The sequence below is a fragment of the Otolemur garnettii genome, unplaced genomic scaffold, assembly GCF_000181295.1.
Source record: "Otolemur garnettii isolate 467f Iridium unplaced genomic scaffold, OtoGar3 scaffold00033, whole genome shotgun sequence".
NCBI lineage: Eukaryota > Metazoa > Chordata > Mammalia > Primates > Galagidae > Otolemur > Otolemur garnettii.
In genome coordinates this window covers 9,377,296-9,385,472 of record NW_003852428.1, presented here as the reverse complement: position 1 = coordinate 9,385,472, position 8,177 = coordinate 9,377,296, and positions in this window count along the sequence as shown.

The window sequence follows — 8,177 nt, the reverse complement described above, 5'->3', positions numbered from 1 at the left end:
GGTGATGAAGTTTCAAGGAGGCTGGGACAGTGGGCCCTAATCCAAACTGACTGGTGTTCCTCACAAGAAAAGGAGATTAGGATATCCAGACACTAGGGTTACACGGCACAGAAGAAAGACCATGTGAGGACACGGAGAGAAGGTGGTCGTCTGCAAGCCAAGGAGAGAGGACCCAGGAGAAATCAAACTTGCAGACACCTTGATCTTGGACTTCTAGCCTCCAGAATGGTGAGAAAACGACTTTCTATGGCACATGCTATCCAGTCTGTAGCATTCTGTCTGGCAGTCCCACCAAAATAATATAGGCAGTGAGAAACTAAATTTGAAGAGAAAGTTGCACTTGAACCAGAGCTCAGTGGGTAAGTCAGAATCCACCAGACAGAGACAGAAAAGTATAATGAAGGCAAATGCAAGACTCGAAGATGGGAAATGCACTTGCAGCAAAGGGTGCCAAGTTCAGAGAGGTTAGGGCAGAGAATGTGTGGGTATAGTGTTTTAGGAGGCAAACCCAGAAAGTTCAATTTTAAATTTCTATTAAGTTAATTTACAATTAGTGATATGCTGGGAAATGTTTAACTATCTTACTCTTCAGGCAGGAAAAGCTCGGATTTACAAAATTACCAGTTTCTTTGGGGTAAATATTCTCATATGGCTGATTTCAAGCTATCAACATGATTCACCAAATACAAAGTTGGGAAGAGATGCAGTTACCACATCATTCTTTAGAATTTTCATCATAATATTAATACATACAATAGACATCATGACCTTGAGTCATGATATTAGCAAAGGGTGCTAGAATACTTTGGATATATGAATTTTGATTATTTGCTGCTTTTGGTTTTAATAGAATTTTTTTTTTTTTGAGACAGAGTGTCACTATGTTGCCCTCAGGAGAGTGCCATGGCTTCACAGCTCATAGCAACCTCAAACTCTTGAGCTTAAGTGATTCTCTTTCCTCAGCCTCCCAAGTAGTTGGGATTACAGGCACCCACCACAATGCCTGGCTATTTTTGGTTGCAGTTGTCATTGTTTAGCAGGCCCAGGGCAGGCTCAAACCCAACACCCTCGGTGTATGCGGCCAGTGCCCTTACTCACTGAGCTATGGGCACCGAGCCAGGTTTTAGTAGAATTTATTTAACTGGAAGTTTGTGTAACTTAAAATTTGAATATTGTCTGTGTTTACCAACCAGTTTGCAAAATTTCTGAAAATTTAAAAATCTGCTCTCATGGATTGGCATGAACACACCCCTGTTTACAACTGCTATTTCATAGGTTATTATGCTTGTCCTTGGTGGGTTAGGACTCAAAAAACTAAAAGTTATGCATAGCAAATGTTTTTTATCTGGTTAAAGATCTCTCTCTCACACATGCTAAAAATGAACTTGATATGATTGGTTTCAACCATCACAGAAAGGAGAAATCAACTTGAGCCCTCAAGAAGGAAGGGGAAGAGTAATTTGGGGAAAGCAAGAAGAAAAGAAGAAAGATGTAGAGCCCCAAAGAGGAGGTTGTGAGATGGAGAGAAGCTGAACAGGGAGTTCTCTAATTGGATGCCCTACGTGGTCTCAGCTTCTCAGTCTACTAGGAGATAAGGTGAGCTGCGTGATTTGCTCTGATCAGTGCACTAGGTGAACTAGTGTTACCTTGAAAGCCAGAGCGATGTAGGAGCAAGGGAGCAAGTAACAGAAGAAAGGATTCCGGCAAGTACTAAGCACTGGGTGAGAAGGGCGGAGAGGGACAGCAGGATATCAGTGGTGATTCAGGACCAGGTCTGGGTAGGGAAACATGGGAAGGTATTAAGCCAAGGAGATGTAGACAAACCAGGCTGGGGGCCCCACACTGCACCGAATTCACAGAAGCACCCAGATGGGGGCTCCTCCCTCTGTTTGCCCTCTCAAAGCTCTACCAGGCAGCCTCACCTCTGCCCCCTTCTCTCTGGGGCCCACATTTTCTCATCCTCCTCGTCTTTTCTAACTCTAGCGGCACCTTCTTTCCTACAAGTCATTCTGAGCAGCAGACAATGTGTTCTAGCAACTCCATTTTTAAGCCTCTCAATTAAAGTGCATCGTCCCACAGCATCCACCATTGTCTCCATGGCAATGCAATTCCAAAGCAGTTCCTCTCTGGGCTGTCTCCACCACCTTACTGCCCTTTCTCCCTCAGGCCTCCCTCCTCTCCTGTGGCAACGTTATGATGATTTCTTTGCTTGACATTGGCTAGAGTGATCATATCAAAATGTGAACCAGCACCACTTCTCTACAGCACTTACACTCTCCAAGAGACTCCCTTGCACTTACCATCACATGCCAGCTCTTTTGAGGCTCTCAGAGTCCTGCACGCCCTGCCTGCTGCTTCTTTCCCTGCCCCTCCATCCCCTGCCCACAGAGCTTCATCCTGCCCCAGGGTCTTTGCACATGTGTTTCCTTCACCTATGAGTGAGTGCTCAAAAATGTCAGTTCCCTTCTCTCTTTGCTAGGACAACAACTAGGGCAGGTTTTCCCTTATTCAGGGGGAACTGTTGAGGCAGCTCTCCTGCCTGGCAAAGCAGGTATGCTTGTGTCTTCACAGCTGGACCGGAGAACCAGAGATCCCTCTCCGCTCCCTCTCAGCTTTCTCCTTTTTGACTCTGGCCACTTCATTTTGGTTGGAAACAGTTTCACCTCTTCAACTGCTTTGCCCTGAGACACAGAGGTCTGCTGAGATTTTTGCCTCCACCTTCCCATAGGAATATCCTTGTTCCAGTGCCCCAGGACAGGCACAGAAATTTAAACAAAGCAAAGGAGCAAGCCACACAACTACCTGCGCTCTTGGCCTTGGCCTTTGAATAAGTGCAGGGAGTGAGGCAAATGGAGAAAGTCCTGATGAGTTTTGCAGGAATCTTAAAATGTTAAGAATGTAATAAATTTGGTGTTGCCAGCCAAGAGTATTGAGGGGGGTGGGACGGGGAGTTGTGGGAAGAGTGATTGGGTAATATACTATGGGTTGTGAATTAGTCATGGGGCTCTTTGAGTTAAGCAAGAAAAACCAACCCTGGCAAACTGAAGCGAGGAGAAGGAGTTTATATGCAGCATAATGGGCAGCTTACAGAATGGAAGGGTGGAGGCTTCCTCTCCCAGCACCATGTTGAATTGTTAGACAGCACCTCTTCCCATGTGCACCTTGATGTGTTGGGTGTGACCAGTAGGCATCCTTTGAAATTCATATATGTGCACAAATGTGCAAATTGAGGGACATTCTACGAAATACCTGGCTAGTATTCCTCAAACTGTCAAGGTCATTGAAAATACGCAAAAGGCGGAGAAAACATCACAGACTGTGGAAGCCAAGCAGAGCTGGCCACTAAATGTAATGTGGAATCCTGGAACAGAAAGGGGCTAAGTGCAAAACTAGGGCAGTCTGCATAAGCCTGGGGCTTAGTCCACAGGAACACACCAATGTTGCTTTCTTAGTCTTGACAGATGTGCCAAGGCAACGCAGGATGTCTGTGCAATGAAAAGATTCTCTGTCCTCTCTTTGCCACTTTCCTATAAATCTAACATTATTCCCCCCAAAGTGTGTTCTTAAAAAATTCATAAATCTCCTCTCAAGAAGGTAGGGGGAGCCACAAAGTCCCACAGGAAGTCCCACAAAACCTGAAATGGCAAGTGGTTCCCCAGCTGATAAGGAATGAAAGACCAGGCCTTAGTTGGAGCAGAGATTCTTGCATAAAGCAGAGACCCTCACGGGACAACACCCTCAGAAACTCATAGCACTGACCTTTCCAATGCTTGTCAAAGTCCTGATAAGAAAACTTAGCCATTTTGGCCATGATTTGCTATAAAAAATGGAATCTCCCCTGAGAACTCATAAGCATAAGCAGCTCTTACTCTGGTTTAGAGCTTGAATTTATACTTTCTATTATTGGCTAAGTTATGCTCCCCCAAATGTATAGGTTGAACCCTAACCTCCAGTACCTGGGAGTGTGACTGTATTTGCAGATAGAACCTTTAAAGAATGATTCAGTGAATATGGAGTTGTTAGGGTGGACCTTAATCCAATCTGACCGTCCTTATAAGAAGAGGAAATTTGAACACACAGAGAGACACCAGGGGTGGCCAGGCACAGTGGCTCACACCTGTAATCCCAGCACATTGGGAGGTTAAGGAGGGAGGATAACTTGTGCACAAGAGTTCAAGATCAGCCTGGGCAATATAGCCAGACCCTGTCTCCACAAAAATAAATAAATAAATAAATAAATAAATCTTCTAAAAAGAAAAGATTGATATGAAAAAAATAGCCTACAGTCTTAGTTGCTCAGGAGGTTGAGGCTGAGGCCAAAGGATTGTTTGAGCCCAGGATTTGGAAGGTGCAGCAAACCATGGTCGTGCCATTACACTTGTCTGTGTAACAAAGCAAGACCCTGTCTCTAAAAAAAGAAAGAACAGTAAATTTCTACCCAATGATCTCAAGATATCCTAAACAAACAAACAAAACCAAAAAACCCACTGGAGTGCTCAGATACAGGGGAAAGATGAAGTGAGGACATGGTGAGAAGGTGACATTGCAAGCCCAGGAGAAATTGATCCTACCAGCATCTTGATCCTGGACTTCCAGTATCCAGACACATGAGAAAATAAGTCTGTGTTGTGTAAGTCACCCAGTCTGTGGTACTGTGTCGTGAAAGCCAGGAAATACTAATGTACTACCTGAGTGTCCCAGGGAAACCGAAGCAAAATAATAACAATAATAATAATGATTAATTTCAAGTACATATAGCAAATACAGCCCTTTTAGGAAAAATCCTCTGGGGAAGAATTCACCCTCATCCCAATACCATGGGGCTTCTTATAGATGAAGACCAGCCATACATGAATACATAATAAAAAAGGAAACCCAAATAATCAGGGCTTCAATACTCAGAAGCCTACTTCTCTTATTAAAATAAGGTTCCTGGGCGGTGCCTATGGCTCAAAGGAGTAGGGCCCCGGCTCCGTATGCCGGAGGTGGTGGGTTCAAACCTAGCCCTGGCCAAAAACTGCAAATTAATTAATTAATTAATTAAATAAGGTTCCCCACCAGCTAGGGTTGGTGCAGGGGCTGGAAGCCTCTTGAGGCTCTCCAGGTCCCTTATTGTAATGGATTTAAGAAACATTAGAAGAAAGTTGGAGGGCACTGAGTACAGATTTGCTAGGAGTCTGGTTACAAGGGAAGCAGAGAAATGGAGAGGTACAAAGTGAGCACAAAAGAAGGTTCTATTTTAAGGAAGAGAACCTTCCCTTGTTTGAGTGCCGATGGGAATGGATGAGCTGGGAGGGGACAGTGGAGAGATACAAGGGAGCGGAGTGGTGGAGAAAGGCCTTTGGGTGGGTGAGATGGGAGGGGATTTGGTCCTGGGCTGCACAGTGTGTGACCTGTCCAGGAAGGAGGACCTCAGTGAGGCAAAGAGTCCCCCGACTTTGGAGGTGGGAGTGGATAGACACTGCACAAGGAGTTCCCTGACTTAAGCCCTCTCTCGGCTACAGCTGCTCCCAGGGCCTAGGTAGGGCCTTAGGAATGCGTTCTGATGGTTTTATAAATCTTTTATGAATTATTGTCATTATAATAGATTTTCCTCAAGGTTGCTGCATCTTTCCATTCAAAGTTTACTCTGCATCCTGGGAGCAATGGAGCGGGCAGGAGGATTTTTGAGACCTGAGTGAGGGGGGTTTAGTGGTCTATTAGTCAAGGTTTCCAGAGATGCAGAACCCACAGGATGTATATATATAGAAAGACATTTGGTTTAAGGAATTGGCTCACACAATTGTGGAGGTTTAGTCAGGCCAAAATCTGCAGGGTAGGGCAGCAGGCTGCAGACCCAGGGAAGAACAGCAGTTTACATCTAAAAGCCCTCGGCTGGCAGAATGCCTTCTTATTTGGGAAGGTCAGTCTTTGTTCTAGTAAGGCCTTCAATAGATTGGACGAGGTCCACCCCCATCATGAAAGGCAATCTGCTTTACCAACCCCTAAATTTTTAAATTTTTTCAATTTTATTCTCTGTCATTTTTTTTTTTGAAATTTCAGAATATCACAGGAGTATGCAAATTTTGGTAATATAATTTGCTTTTGTACATTCTAAGTCAAGTTATAAGTGTGCCCTTCCCCTAAAAAGTGTGCATTGTACCAGTCAGGTGCAGAGTCCTCACTAATTGAAATGTAAATGTCGTTCAAAAACACCTTCACAGATACATCTGGAGTAAGGTTCAGCCAAGTTGACCTATAAAATTAGCTGTGAAGAGTGGGATGTATTTTTGTGTTTTAGAATATTTTGTATTTAAATGAATGCTAGCTATCTTAACTGTAGGAACATCTTCAGTGACCATTCCTGCCAGGTAAGTCAGCGTCGCTACCAGGCAGGAGACCGAGGATGCACGGCCAGAGTTCTTATCAAGACTAGCATCAGAAGCAGAGGGGAACGTGAGTTTGAGATAAATAAAGCAAGCCTGCAGAAAGTTTTTCCAAATCTGACAGCTCCTGTATAAAAGAAATTTGAACAAAGTCTGCTCAGATTTGTCAACAACCCTAAAACTGTATGTGGCATCCTCGTGTCTTCTTTGTAAAGTAGAGAGAAACTCTTCTCCACGGCCAGCACCAAAAAGCAAGTTTCTGTTAGTCATGCTAAGGGCAAGACTGAATCATCATTCTATTCTCTCTCCAGAAAATGTTACAGAACAATCTATCGTTTGAAGAAGTGGTTAATGTAGGAAAATGTTATTGTAGATGAGTGTTCATTAGTAACAAGCTTTTTAAAATCTGCCGTTTGGGGTGATTTCTTTATTCATTCTACATAATACTCACTTCTGAACTAATTTGTACTTGTAATTATATATTGTTTTTATAAAGGGAGTTCCCCAAATTGCATGGAGGGGCTCTTGGCCCCAGGAAACTGGGATCCACCTTATGTAGGGCTGAAGAATGGCCAATGAGAAAGGAAAGAAGCCAGGGGGACTCAGGGAGGCGAGGGGGAGGGAGAGGGACAGGTATCTCAAGGAAACACATCCGGCATCACTGGTCCTAGAGAAGGTGCTGGGAGTCCTTTCCTTTTAGATCCACTCTCCTCAGAGACTGAGCTGTGGGAATCTCAGATCTGCTTATCAGGAGCTTTCATGGAATTATGCATGGCTCCATCTCAGGAAAATTTACGATTTTATAAGGGGCTCGTCTATATCAGAATCACTATGGATGGAGCTGCCAGATTTTAGCAAATAAGGATTTAGGATATTGAGTTAAATTTGAATTTCAAATAATCAACGAATGACTATGTCACACGCAATATTGTGCATGCAACATCTTACCTGGGCAGGAAATACCTCTCTCCCAGGCTCTCCCAGTGGCTCACACCTGCACACCTATAGGCCAAGTGACTCAGGAGGCTGAAGTAGGAGGGCCGCTCAAGTCCAGGAGTTCAAGGTTATGGCAAGCTATGGTTGTACTACTGCACCCCAGCCTGGGAGACAAAGGGAGACCCCATCTCAAAAAAACCATCCAAACACACAAAATATCTTTCAGCAGGTTCCTCAGGTGTTTGTATGGATTTGTTTCCTTGCTAAAGTGAAGTGAACTTGCCCTAGACTCGAAGTGTTATTTTAGTCACTGTCCAAAAAGAATCCTGAACTGTTAAAATCAATCTCTCCAAATTTACTTCCAATCCATGACCACACACTTGTTGCATACAGGTCATAACGGGGATGACAAAATGCTCAATTCCTGGGTCTTGTCACCTCCCCAGCAGAGCGGGGCAGGAGACAGAACAAGTTTCAGCGGAGGCCCAGAAATAAAGCGGTGACTGAAAGACACTGCCCTCCCCCCGCCCCTGGGCTAGGAGTGGCTGTCCTCACTTTCTGTTCTCTTTCTAAAACCTAACTAACTGGCGTCCTGATGTTCTGTGTCCACAGCCACTGAGCACTGACGCGGCAGCACCCAGGGCCGGCTTTGTGGCCGTGTGACTTATGTATAGCACTCTAGTTGATAAGGCTCCACACTTGAATTTCTCCGTAGTTTTATCTTTGAACTTGAATTTTGCACATGAAGTCTGACAGGATGATGGAGCATGTGAGCAGAGGAGAAAGGCATAATGTGTGTGCTTCCAGCCATGATCACGGTGACCAGATTTTAACATTAGTAAAGCGGGACACCATTGATGAGGGTTGGGGGGGTCT